The sequence below is a fragment of the Oryctolagus cuniculus genome, chromosome 3, assembly GCF_964237555.1.
Source record: "Oryctolagus cuniculus chromosome 3, mOryCun1.1, whole genome shotgun sequence".
Taxonomy (NCBI): domain Eukaryota; kingdom Metazoa; phylum Chordata; class Mammalia; order Lagomorpha; family Leporidae; genus Oryctolagus; species Oryctolagus cuniculus.
In genome coordinates this window covers 122,370,422-122,384,741 of record NC_091434.1, presented here as the reverse complement: position 1 = coordinate 122,384,741, position 14,320 = coordinate 122,370,422, and the positions used below count along the sequence as shown (strand labels likewise).

The window sequence follows — 14,320 nt, the reverse complement described above, 5'->3', positions numbered from 1 at the left end:
TCTGGCTGGGAAGGTGGCCAGTCCTGGCACGCAGGAGAATGGGTGCAAGGTTTGATGGATTTGCTGAGAGATGTGGAGGCTGTGTTTCTGTTGTGTCTCAAGTCTTGCATGTAAACATGCAGAAGCATTGAGAAACGTCATCCTTCTCAAAGCATTATAGCACCGCCTGAGTACCATGAGTAAAACGACTATCAGTGAAATCCAACAAAAGGACTTGGCTGAAGGACTAAGTATGAACAGCTTGCTTCTATCTGGTATGGTGCTGCTAGTGCCTGAACCCTGGCCATCATCCACATGCATTCGTCACACTTAACCAAAATCCCACAAATGCGTGACATTCAGCTACATGCTCCAAGGAACAGCTTTTCTCTCTCCATAGCAGACTCTGAGCTGTGTGCACTGCATTTGGAATAAACAGGCAACACAATGTTTCTTGGTAACTGGGCTAACGATACTGTCTCCTTAGTAATGTGCATGGTTTAAATGAATGGCGTTTTGGACTTTGCCGATGCTTTAGCATTTAATTGGTCTACTTTTGTGGTGGATTTTTCCATAGCACAGGTTATGCCTTTGTAGGGTTCAGGTCTGAGGAAATCGCCAAGATAGTCCCGGAAACAACAACAAGCTGCCTTCACAGAGAGAGACTCCTGATGTGGAAGTGTCCTTCGCTCACCTGAGGGGCTGCCTGGTCATGGTGGGGGCGGGTGTGTGACCATTACAGAAAAGACAGCCACCTGGACCTCCTACTTTATCTCTGGGAATATTCCAGAAAGTCTTAAGAAACCAAAGATTGGGGCTGGCGCAGTGGCTGCCTGTGGCACCAGCATCCCATTTGGGTGCCGGTGCTAGTCCTGGCTTCTCCTCTTCCAATCCAGCCCTCTGCTATTGCCTGGGAAAGCAGTGGAAAATGGCTCAAGTTCTTGGGCCCCTGCACCCGTATGGGAGACCAGAAGAAGCTCCTGGATCCTGGCTTCAGATCGGCACAGCTCCAGCCATTGCAGCCATTTGGGGAGTGAACCAACGGACGGAAGACCTTTCTCTCCGTCTCTCCCTCTCACTGTCTGTAACTCTACCTCTCAAATAAATAAATAAAATCTTTTTAAAAAAATTAAAAAGAAACCAAAGATTTAGGCCATTTTCCAGGCTTATTGGGTACCTTTTATTTTATTTATTATTTATTTATTTAAAGGCAGAGAGAGCACAAGAGATCATCCATCTGTTGGTTCATTCTTCACATGCCCACAACAGCTGGGGCTAAGCCAGGCCAAAGCCAGGAGGCAAGAACTCCATCGGGGTCTCTCACATTGGCGGCAGGGACTCAACTACTTGAGCCATTGCCTGCTGCCTCCCAGGGTCCGCATTAGCAAGAAGCTGGAATCTGGAATGGAGCCAGGACTCAAACCCAGGCACCATGTATGGGATGTGGGCTTCCCAGGTGGCGTCTTCACCACTGTGCCACACACCCACCCCCTAACTGGAATTTTTTAACTTTCCAGCATAAGGACAAGTGTTTACAGAGGTAGACGTAGATGGGTCACTTTGGGGGTCTGTGGGAACAGCAGGTACCCCATCCTTCCAGGCGGTGGAAGGCATCCCTGAGGAAGCATCACGTAAATTCAAACCTGAAGACAGAAAAGGAGTGGGCCAGGGGAAGGGGACAGCGGTGCAGGCTGAGGTCATTCCTGGCTGAGAAGACTGCAAGTGCCAGTGACAAGTGACTGACAGTGCTGGACTCTGGGGAATCTGAGGAGAAGTGGCAGAAGAAATAGGCTACATGGCATGCTGTTGGAGACTATGTAGGTCAGGAGGTTAGAATTGATTATGAAGGGGCTGGCATTGTGGCATAGTGAGTTAAGCATCCACCTGTGGTGCTAGCATCCCTTATGGGTGCAGGTTCAAGTCTTGGCTGCTCCAGTTCAGATCCAGCTCCCTGCTAATGGCCTGGAAAGGCACTGGAAGATGGCCCAAGTGCTTGGGCCCCTGGACCCACATGGGAGACCTGGAAGAAGCTTCTGTCTCCTGGCTTCAGATCAGCCCAGCTCTGGCCATTGTGGCCATTTGGAGAGTGGACCAGTGGATGGAAGACCTCTCTGTCTGTAACTCTGCCTCTCAAGTAAATAAATAAATCTTAAAAAAAAAAAAAAAAGAATTGATGGTGAGGACAGCATGGAGTCCCCAGTGGGTTCTAGCTAGATATGATGTCACCACCCCTCTGTGGAGAGCTACGTGTGTGGCCTCCATGTGTCTGTGGTAGAGGTGGCCAGCCCAAGGCCACCAAGATCTGCCATGGCAGCTGATAGGATGGCCTGAGTAGCATCTGGATCCCAGTTCCCCTCATCATGAGACAGAAGCCCTAGAGCCTGGGTGACGTCATGGCTTCATTCCCACATTCAAAGACCAGCTGGGCAGGTGACCTAAAAGGTGTTGACCACACGCAGCGTGCTTGTGCTGCGTCTGGCTTGTGGAAGACAGCAGCGAGGGTTCTGAGCTGTGGAGTCTGGTGCTTCAAGCATGAGTCATCTGTCACTGCCGAAAGTTGGTCCCATCGTCTTGGTTACGACGTAAGAGATGGCACTGCAGATTCTAAACTGAACGTTGTAATTCCTACCACTGGCACGGAAACTCATTTTTCTTTCTGAAACATGGAAAGAAAGCAGTGAAAAGATGAGTCAACAAAGACTGACACAAAATAGAAGATTCGAGCAGCAATTTTTTAAAAAATCACCCAAGAAGATGACAGTTTAAGGAAGGCCCATGGTAAGTTTCCATCTGTAGGCAATACTCCTTCATCAATGAAGCATGGCTGCTGTTGGAGGAATGGAGAGAACTGGCCCTCCCCATCCACAATGCACACTTTCAAAAAGTTCAGGGAAATCTGTTCTATGAAACTGTGTGTGGGTTTGAATGTTTTGCATCGGCATAAATTTATTTCTTAATTCCATTTTTTCACAGCCTCACACACTCTGGACATAGAGTAGGCACCTGCCCAACGTGCCGTCCCTGCAAAGGGATCTGACGTCACCATCCATTAACTACTCACACGTTCACAAGGATAGAAGTTTACTCCTCATTTCTCTACCAAAGAGCAAGATGTAACCACACGGTCTGCAGTGACTCCTGCCAGGAAACCATTAGACTTCTGAATGATCGTGCTCCTTCAAAACCTGACAGAGGAGCAAGCAGATGAAAAAGCAAAAGACAAACTCCTGCCTTCGTCACCGTTCCCTGGGAGGAATTCGATCTTCTGCAGCCAGATGACTCACCCGAGACACATATCAGGGATGATGAAGTCCTGATGTGAGCACAGGGTGTGCCTGACGTGGCTCTCCAAGCTCGTGGAGCAGGGATGACCCAATAAGCTGGCTTCCGCGTGCTCTCACTCTTGGCAAGCAAGCCTCACTGGAGGTTTCTCAGGTTCTCAAGCCCAGCACATTTTTCCCTTCCATTCTTCTCTTAAAGAGTGATATCACTGAGATCACACCTACAGAGGGTGGTTATGTTGGAGAATGTCCCTGTGCTTAGGAGGTGTGTGTTAAAAGGTTCAGGGGGAAGTGGCATGCTGTCTGTAGCTGGTTTTCCAGTGGTTCCCATGCACTCACATGCATGCACACAGATGCACACACGATGCTGAATGTTAACAAATATTGGCTCTTGGTGAAGCAAAAATGGAAGTTCATTGTACTTTTTTCAAATTTTCTGTAGAATTGGAATTTTTCAGAATTAAATTTTCCGGGGGGTGGGTGGGGGTGGAGGAACCAAAGCACTTAAAATTTCAGCCCACAATTCCATGATTATCTCCATCCAATGGAGCTGGGCTTAGGGTCCATCCTCCTGTGTCTCCCTAGACCACCCATCTTCTAGAGTCTTCCATGGCTGCAACCTCTGAGAAATCAAAACACAGGTCGTGAGACAGAGTCTCCAATCCCATTAGGCTCTGGTCCCCTCTGCACCCCAGCTGGGGCTTCCTGGCTGTTTTAGCATGTTGTCCTAGTTTGGTTAGGGCCAACGGGTTCACGCCCGTGGGCACTGGCCTGGGACAGCAAGGCTAACAGCCCCATCTAGTGGTGGGACAGAAGCAGAAGGTGCCCCCTCCCAGGGGTCTGGTTTCTACCCACCCACCTGTGGCTCTCCCTGCCCTGGGTCCTCTCACCAGTGTGAGAGGGTCTGGAGGCAGACAGCAGGTAGCAGGTGTCCAGCAAATACCTGATGAATGCATGGACAATTGCATTCAAATGGAGATGAGAGACATACCATCACTATAGTTTTGAGTAAGCTAGTTAACATCTCAGGTTTTTTTATCTGAAAACTGGGACTAATAACAATATCTCAGGGGCTGTGCTGAGAAAGAGAGAGAGAGGAAGAGAGAGAGAGAGATCCCAGAACAGTAAACACAAGGCAAAAGGCAGCCATTCTTCAGCTGTGGTTGTCCTAAACTAAATGGAGGGGGGTCAGAGCAACCAGGCAGTCCCCCAGAGAAGTCATCTTATGCAAAATTTTTTGCAGGGTCCCTAGGGACAGAAGTCGGGAGGAGGTAGGTGGACAGCAAGGTGTCTGTGCTTTATTTTCCTTTTTATATTCATTTAGTTACTGATCTGAAAGGCAGACAGGAAGAGAGGGACAGAGACAGAGATTGATTCCATCTGCTGTTTCACTCCCTCAAATGCCTGTAACAGTTGGGGTTAGGCCAGGCTGAATCCAGGAGCCAAGAACTCCATTAAGGTCTGTGAAACGGGTGACAGGAACCCAAGTACTTGAGCCAATACCTACTACCTCCCAGAGTGCACATGATCAGGAAGCTGGAATTGGAAGCAGAGTCAGGACTTAAACACGGCACTCCCATATGGGACAGGGGAGTCCCAGGGGGTGTCTTACCACAGCAGTGAATGCCCGTCCTCTCTGCACTATTTTCAAGGACCAGGGGTCAGGAGACAAGAGAGACTCAGAGTAGGGGAGATGGGGCTTCTCCCCACTTCCACACCAAACCCAGTAAGGTGCCATGGGGCAGAAGGAGGTTGCTGCACAAGGCAACGATAGCTGGGGTGAGCTGCCAGCTCAGGTGCAGACAGCACTGACCCCAGAGAGCTGTGTGTGGCCCAGGGAGAGGCTGAGAGGCTCAGCAAGGGGGGCAAATGCCCTCCGTGGGGGGACTCCAACCATGACAGCTGGGACCAGGCTCCCCCACCCCCAGGCTGGGGAGGGCTGGAACAGTCAGTTCCACAGGCTTTTGTCAATGACGCACACAAATGTAGAAAGTGTGGCAGCCAAAATTGTGAAGAGTCTCCCCACGCCAGCAGAGTCACTCCACACTGGAGGTAACAAAACTAGGATAGGAAAATGGTCCCGTGGGCAGAACACCAGGCTGAAGCCAGCAAAGACCACATTCGGCAGGGACACGTGGAAAAGCCAAGACTCAGCTCCTTGGACGTAGTGAGAGAGAAGTGCTGGGAACAGACAAGGGGTTACTTTTTCTCAAGTTCTGGGTCTTCCCTTGCTGGGAATTGGCAGTGGTGTGTCCCCAGGGGTTCAGGTGTGGGAACATTGGCCCTCAACGTGGTGGTGTTGGGAGGTGGTGGAGCCTTTAAGAGGTGGGGCTTGGGGCAAGATAATTAGGTCATGGGGGCTGCACTGCCTGCAGAAGGGATTAATGTAGTTCCCAGGGGCCCTGGTCAGTTCCTGCTTGAGTGAGTTGTTTAAAAAAAGAGAGAACCTGGGGCAGGGAGCTGGATTGGAAGAGGAGCAGCCTGGAATTGAACTAGCGTCCACACAGGATGCCTGCACTGCAGGCACTGGCTTAACCTGCTATGCCACAGCACTGACCCCAGCAGCAAGTAATTCCATTGGCTTTCCTACATGAGTGGCAGGAACCCAACTATTTAAGCCATCCTCTGCTTGCCTTTCAGGATGTCCATCAGCAGGAAGCCAGATTAGAAGCATGGAGTAGCCAGGACTTGAACCAAGGACTCCAGTACAGGATGTGGGTCTCCCAAGTATTGGCATAATCCACTGCACCACAACACCTGCGCTTCCATGGGATTTGCAAAGAATTAGCGTATATAGTAGGCAGCCTACGGAGATGTTCCCATCTTTCCACGGGGTGCTCTGCAGCAAAGCTTGAGCAGCCAAATAAATTTGGGAAACTCTGGCTCCATCCCACTTTCAGAGACTCACCACGTATCTTGGTATTCTGAAGGCTCTGAGAAGTCCTGCAGTAGAGAAATCTGACAGTTCTCCACATGTTTTCTGCGTTGGCAGCAGAAAATGTTAATAGGGTCATAGGGCTGTGTTTGTGCCACAGAACTAGTGTTCTACCTGCTAACATTGGGAAAGTCCAACCCAGGCTACAAAAGCTGATCTTCATGGACTGAGCTTCATAACCTGTGATTTCATCATTAGAATTCTGCTCGGGGCTGGCATTGTGGCTCAGTGCATTGAGTCACTGCTGGAGACGCCGCTAGTTCAAGCCCTGGCTGCTCCACTTCTGATCCAGCTCCCTACTGATGTGCTTAGGAAAGCATTGGAAAAAGGCCCAAGTACGTGGGTCCCTGCCACCTGTGTGGGTGACCCGGATGGAGTTCCCAGCTCCTGGCTTCAGCCTGGTCCAGCTGCAGCTGTTTCAGTCATTTAGGGAATGAACCAGAAAATGGATGATATCTCTCCCCCCCTCCCTCTCTCTGTAACACTTAGGTTATACTGTGTTTCATAACATGTGGTATGGGAATTAATTTGACCTTGTGTTTTTCAAGGGAGCTGCCAGAAAGTTCAAAATTGCATGTGTGATTCCCATTTTGTGTCCACCGGCCAACATTCTCCTCTCCCTCCTCTCATAACCTAGCACATAGTAGGAGCTTCATAATAGAGTCACTTTTGAGACAAATCCGGATCCATGTCTTTCCGTTTACTTATTTTCATTTGAGACACACAGAGAGAGCGCCATCTGCTGGTCACTTCACTAAATGCTCACAGCTGCCCTAGGTGGGGATCGGCCATCACTGCTGCCTTCCAAGGAAGGTGCAGGCAGCCATGGCACTCCAATATGGGACACTGGCCTAGGCATAGCCTAGGCACAGCCTCCTAACCTCTAGGCTAAATGCCCACCCTAGATCAATGTCTTGATTTCTGAGAACATACTCAGCCCCACCAACCTCATCCACCTCAGCTTTAGCACAGGGAATTGCAAATGGCAAGTAAAAACTCACAGACCAGGCTGCTGGGTGCATTTGGGCATAGTCCTGAGAATGCTGGGCAAGGCATAAGAGACAGACACAGCGAGAGAAAGAGAGGAGAGCAGCCTCCCGCGGGAGAAGTGTGCAATGCTGGGGGCTTGAAGGAGCCCAAATCAAAGCTGGCCCAGCCTGCCCCTATGGACAGTCCCTCCCTCATGCAGCAGATACACCACGCAGGCGCCCAGCACCTGCAGCCTCAAGCAAGTAAACTGCTCACCCACAGCTGTCGCTCAAGGAGAAGTCATGGTTTCCTTCTTGTGTTCCATTCCAATGCCCCTACCCTCCCACCCTCGCTACCTGCACCGTTAGGGTTAGCCCAACACGAGCTGGTGGCCACCAGAGCCACGGCAGCAGTGTGTGCTGGCTTCCACTGCGGACACTTCTGCCACGGCAGGTTTCTACAATCGCTTCCAACAACCGTCAGCTCCCAGGAGCCAGTGTGCTCTGGACCAGCTCCAGCACAGGCTGCCGAGCTGCGCTGGCTCCAGCACAAGCTGAAAGGATGCACGGCTCAGAAAACCACAGGGAGCAGCCCGGGCCAGAGGGCAGCAGGGTGCAGAAGCGCCGGGTGGGCGGAGCCTGTGACTCAGCGGAGGTCCCCAGGGAAAGAGGAAAAGCAGGAGAGGAGGAAGAGGGAGAAAGCCGCCTTGAAGAGCGTAGAGATGACCCAAACATTTACATCGTGGGCCAGGCTCCAGGAGGCCAGTACTGCCCCAGAGGGGGAGCCTGGGCGTGGTGGCTGGAGTCACCCCGCGAAGCCCTGCCCTTGTCAGTCCCAAGCAGCCGCTGACTGAGCCTGCCCACCATGCCACATGCTGAGCCATGATCCAGAATGGCACGATCGCCCAAGATCAATCTTACAGGCGTATGTGGTTCCATGATGCAGTCTCCTTGTGGCACCAAGGCACCACTCTAACTTGGCACTCGGACCTCAAACGGCACCCCATCCTCCTGTTTAACCCGTTGCAAGGACACTGGGCAGTTATTTTGTGCAGGCAAACGCAGACAGAGGTGCCTTTGGGACCCTTTACTGAGGCCCAGCCATATGCCAGAGGCTTGGTGTATGCTTATCAGGCACCAAAGGGTAGTCAGAAAAATTCGTGGAAAACGGAATTACAAAAAACATTTATTTTGGCCTGCACCGTGGCTCACTAGGCTAATTCTCCACCTGCGGCGCCAGCACCCTGGATTCTTGTCCTGGTTGCTCCTCTTCCAGTCCAGCTCTCTGCTGTGGCCCGGGAGGACAGTGGAGGATGGCCCAAGTGCTTGGGCCCTGCACGCCATGGGAGACCAGGAAAAGCACCTGGCTCCTGGCTTCGGATCGGCGCAGGGCCAGCTGTAGCAGCCATTGGGCGTGAACCAAAGGAAAAAGAAGACCTTTCTCTCTGTCTCTCTCTCTCTCACTGTCTAACTCTGCCTGTCAAAAAAAAAAAAAAAGTTTATTTTAGTGCAAAATGCCTTTGAAAGCCCTGCATCTATTTTTCATACCATGCATTCTCCATGCATTTTTTGAACAACTCTCATAGCTATTACCATCCCTGGCTTTCACATAAATACCTTGGGATCCTTGAGTTCTTGCCAAGGTCAAAGACTGAACAACATTCAGATCAGGGTACACCCCAGAGCCCTGTGTGCATCCCCAAGCCCGACACATCCCAGGAGCCTCAGATGGGATGGGGGAGAGGGGTCCCCGGGACAGCAGTGAAGAGAATGTATCTTACCCACCTGCTCCGATGTGTGGGTGCTTACAATGCATTGCCGGCAGCTTCTGCACCAACCTCCCTTAGGCAGGGGCACTTACTCAGGGAGCTCCATGGCTTCCAGGCCCTCAAGGAAGGTGTTAATTTCTCTCTCTCTCTCTCTCCCTCCCTCCCTCCCTCCCTCCACCAAAAGCCCATTTTTTTTATTTGGTTCCTATTTTAAAATAGTTGTAAAAAAATATACTCCAGCCATGTTTTCTCTTGCACAGAAAACAGTTTCAAACATCTTTGAGTGGGGGGCGGTCCCTGGATCTGCACCTGCCATTGCTGCTCTAATCCCACGTAGGTTCGTGACTCAGACCCAAAGGGACCCAGGCTCTGGGAGGGACATAGTAATCCTGGGTTTGCACTAAGCCTGTAATTTAAAATCCATGTGTGGTGACATTAACACAAGCTGACATCCTACAAACCCACGCTGCATGCCTGGGGAGCACCCACGGTGCCTGTACCACGTGCCCTGGCAGCCAGCACTTACTCACTTGGCGACAGGTGCTCCCTGCACAGAGACTTCTGTCCCACATCCGCCTCTGTGCAGGGATCCGGCTCCTCGCAGGCTCCTCAGGAGACTCAAAGACACATGAGCCAGCAGAGTTCTTTTGGAAGGATTTTATTATAGGAAGAGCTGAGCGATCAGTTCTGTGGGAAGCAAAGCATTTGGCAGGAACAAAAGCACTTCCCCCAGAGCTGGGTTTCTGCCCCTGAGACACAGAGCCTGGTGGTTTGGCTCCGAGTCTTTGTGTGTCAACATTGACTTTGAGGGCCAAAGCCTGCGGTGCTGGCATCCCATATGGGTGCTGGTTCATGTCTTGGCTGCTACTTTTCCAATCCAGCTCTCTGCTTATGGCCTGGGAACATGGCCCAAGTGCTTGGGCCCCAGCCGCCTATGTGGGAGACCCAGATGGAGCTCCTGACTTCAGCCTGGCCCAGCCCTGGCCATTATGTCCATCTGGGGCGTGAACCAGCAGAGGAAGCTCTCTCTTTCTCCTTCTTTCTCTCTCTGGGTCTCTCCCTCTCTCTGTAACTCTTTCAGATAAAATAAATATTTTTTTTAATTACCAGAAGTTCAGTGATAAATTATCTGACTGTTCAGAAGGACAGGAGCTCAACACCGGCCACCCTGGACTGCATTTCCCAGCTGAGAACCCATTTCCAAAGCCTTCTCTGCCTCCAGCTGCCATGCACATTCCTTGGCTCCGGGCCCCTTCCTCCATCTTCAAAGCCAACCACACCGCACCTCTGACCACTCTTCTGTAAGAGCCCCTCTGAGTCTCTTCTGTCTCCCTCTCTTCCATTGCTAACGACCTTTGTGATGGCACCGGCCCCTCCCAGCTCACCCCAGAGCAGTCCACCCAGTCTTCTTTTTTTTTTTTTTTTTTTTTTTTTACAGGCAGAGTGGACAGTAAGAGAGAGAGACAGAGAGAAAGGTCTTCCTTTGCCGTTGGTTCACCCTCCAATGGCCGCTGCGGCCGTGCGCTGCGGCCGGCGCACCGCGCTGATCCGAAGCCAGGAGCCAGGTGCTTTCCTGGTCTCCCATGCGGGCGCAGGGCCCAAGCACTTGGGCCATCCTCCACTGCACTCCCTGGCCACAGCAGAGAGCTGGCCTGGAAGAGGGGCAACCGGGACAGAATCCGGCGCCCTGACCGGGACTAGAACCTGGTGTGCCGGTGCCGCAAGGCGGAGGATTAGCCTAGTGAGCCGCGGCGCTGGCCTTCATGCATTTCATAAGTGTTACCAGAGGGAAGGCCGTGGAAGCCGTGGTGAAAGAATTCAGGCATGATTGGGGATGGGGCATTCTTCAGGAAGGAAAGGACAGGAGACAGAGAGAGCGCCCAGTCACTCAGACTCGGGGAGAGCAAGGTTACATGGTTGAGTGGAGGAGAGAATACACCTGGGCAGCCCAGGCGGCTCAGCTGAGAGCAGAGGGCTGAGCATGCAGTCCCTTTGGACTTCCTAGGTTTTTAAAGGAGTCTGTTTACCCACCTCTCCCTCTCCTCCAGGACAAGTGATGGAGAGTCCTGTCCAAATGGTTTGTTGGGGTGAAAATTAGCAAATTCCTCCCCAGATTTGCTGGGGCCCAGGCAGAGTAGGGGGCTTCCCTTAGGGCGTGTCTGAGAAGGTTTCATTGCCCCATGTTATCAGGGAACCCCTTTGGTTCAGAGGAGACAGAAGTCTCCTGGGAGCTTTTCTTGGGGGAAGGGCTGGGGCCACCTGGGGGGTTATCAGGGTCTGACCAGGACTTTGAAGTGAAAGATGCTGGGCTTCGGTCTTCAGGCCTTTCTCACACACACATAGGCTCAATTTCCGACTTCCTACCTAAGTACAGCTTTAGGAATATAGTGATTCTTCCCACCATATGGGCCCTCCCACTCACTCCCACCCCTTCCCCTCCCCCCATTCCCAGTCCCATTCTCCATTAAGTACATTTTCAATTAACTTTATACACAGAAGACCAACTCTATACTAAGTAAAGAGTTCAACAATTTGCAGGAAAAAAATGTTCCTCAACAGTGGAGACAAGGGCTATTCAAGTCATTGCTTCTCAAAATGTTGTGGAGTTTCTTGAGCCCTTTATATATTTTGGTCATTAATCCTTTATCAGTTGTATAGCCATGTAATCTTGAGTTTTCATGGGCTCTGGACAACAGAGGAGGATGTCTCTGGGGTGAGGCACCTTTCTTTACCTATCACAGAGAGGACGCTAAAACACAAAACTAAGTGGAGCTCATACACCAGCTGCCTTGGCTGGGAGGGCAACTATTTCCAAAGGGCTTGTGTTTCACTCTCCAGGTAGATGAGAGGTGTGTCCCAGGCTCACAGGAATGGAGTCAGAACTGAGTGCCTCTCTGGCCTCAGAATCAGCCCTTAAGGCATTCAGATCTGGCTAAAAAGCCAAGGAGAGTATTTCAGGCATGGAAAGCCAAGACACTATAGCAAAAAATGACCTTCATTAAAGATCTCTCTGAGTGAGATCCCAGTGGAAAGAAGGGGCCATCAAAGAAAGAGGTACCTTTCTCTGAAGGGTGGAGAGAACTTTCACTTTGATTATGGCTTTGTCTAAATAATCTCGGAGTTTGTAGACTCAAGAGGCTTCCACAGCCCTGGTAGCTCATGACAAGAGCCTCAGGTGATTACTGACGTCATAAATAAAAGTGTCAATTGTTAAATCAACAACAAGAGTCACTGTGCACTTACTCCCCATGTAGGATCTCTGTCCTTAATGTGTTGTACTATGAGAATTAACGTAAAACTAATCTTCAAACAGTACTTTATACTTTGTGTGTCTGTGTGCAAACTATTGAAATCTTTACTTAGTATATACTAAGTTGATCTTTATATAAAGATAATTAAAAATGAATCTTAATGAAGAATGGGATGGGAGAGGGAGTGGGAGATGGGATGGTAGTGGGTGGGAGGGTGGTTATGGGGGAAAAAAACACTGTAATCCAAAAGTTGTACTTTCAAAATTTATATTTATTAAATAAAAGTTTAAAAAAAAAAAAGAAAAAACTTCAACGGACACATTTCAGAGCAAAGACAACACAGCTGGAAAGAACAAGAGCGAACTAGAGAATAAGATGGGAGAAATTTCCCAGGATTCCACTCACAGCAGATAAAGAGAAATTTTGAAAGATAAGAGACATGGAATACAGAATGAGAAAGGCCATCTTATGTTTTATAGAAATTCCTGAAGGAGTAGAGAGAATGGAAGAAAAGCAATATTCAAGATGGCTGAGAACTTTCCAGAACGGATGAAGGACATGAGTCTCCCAACTAGGAGTTTAGCAGGCTCTGGGTTAAGTAAATAAAGGGGGGGGGGGGGGGGGCTGGCGCTGTGGTGTAGCAGGTAAAGCCACTCTCTGCAGTGCCAGCATCCCATATGGGCACCGGTTCAAGTCCTGGCTGCTCCTCTTCTGATCCAGCTCTCTGCTATGGCCTGGGAAAGCAGTAGAAGATGGCCCAAGTGCTTCGGCCCCTGCACCCACGTGAGAGATCCAGAAGAAGCTCCTGGCTCCTGGCTTCGGATTGGCCCAGCTCTGGACATTGCAGCCAATTGGGGAGTGAACCAGCAGATGGAAGACCTCGCTCTCGCTCGCTCTCTCTCTCTCTCTCTCTCTGCCTCTGCCTCTCCTCTCTCTGTGTAACTCTTTCAAATAAATAAATAAATCTTTTTTTAAAAATGGAGAAACATCAAGACCAAGGACAAACACAACCAGAGAGGAATGAGAAATGGCCTACAAGGTGAGAAGAAATTGATCTCAGACCTCTCAATAGCAATGGCCGAACTCTTAAAACAACAGAAAAATGTCCTCAAAGTGCTGAGAGAAGGGAACCACCGATGGACAGCTCCCTGCCCAACAAGATTATCCAGGAATGAGAGTGACCCAGAGACACAGCTACAAACACAGGGAGGACATGGGATAGAGGAACACTCTAAGTTACGTCACACTGCTAAATTCCACAGTACAACAATTCAGTCTTTTTAACAAATAAATTGCATGGAAAAATTTTTAAGAAGAGAGGAAAGATGAGGTAGCAAGGGGAGGAAGAGAACCCTAAAAGATACTTAAGAGACAAATCAACCCAGCTTGTTGGGCTTTTTTGAATTAATTCAAATTACTTCACAATTACAGGGCCGATACTGTGGAGCAGTGGGGTAAGCCACCTCTTGCCACACTGGCATCCCAGATGAATGCTAGTTCCAAGTCCCAGCTACTTCTCTTAATATCCAGCTCCCTGCTAATGTGTCTGGGAAAGCAGTGGAAGATCCAAGAGACTGGGTCTCCACTATCCACATGGAAACCAGATGGAATTCCTGGCTCCTGGCTTTGGTCCGGCCCAATCCCAGCCATTGAGGCCACTGGAAGAATGAACCAGAAAATGAGATCTCTCCTTCCTCTCCCCCTCTTCCTCCCCCTCCCCCCTTCTTCTCCTTCTCCCTCTCCCTCCCTCTCTGTCACTCTTTCAAATAAATCCAATAAATCTTTTAAAAATATACTTATGAGTATATTGAGAGCTTGAATACAGTTTAAATATTTGAAAATTACAACAAATCATCATTAAATTTTAGGTGTTATAGTTATTTTTTAAATCCATATGTTTTAGAGATATAGACTGAATTATTAATAGGTATAATGGTATAGCATGTGGTACTGGCTTCAAAATAATCCCGTGGGTGGAAATATACCTACAACCAGATTGCCCATGAGTTGCTAAAAATTTGCAGATACATGGGATTCATTATCCTATTTTATTGTTGTTTGAAGTTTTCCTCAACATCAATATAATAAAAATAAAAGCAGTTACAATAAAAATAAATTTTTCATTGCAAGTCTTCTT

General features: G+C 49.6%; 1 long non-coding RNA gene across 1 annotated transcript; it reads right to left on the bottom strand.

The window, feature by feature from the left end:
• Window positions 1-493: 493 nt before the first annotated feature.
• On the bottom strand, window positions 494-3,247 carry LOC127491632 (uncharacterized). Its single transcript, XR_011387346.1, has 2 exons — window positions 3,041-3,247; window positions 494-2,635 (listed from the first exon to the last, which is right to left on the bottom strand). It is a non-coding gene; the product is annotated as an uncharacterized lncRNA (long non-coding RNA).
• Between the last annotated feature and the right edge of the window lie 11,073 nt (window positions 3,248-14,320).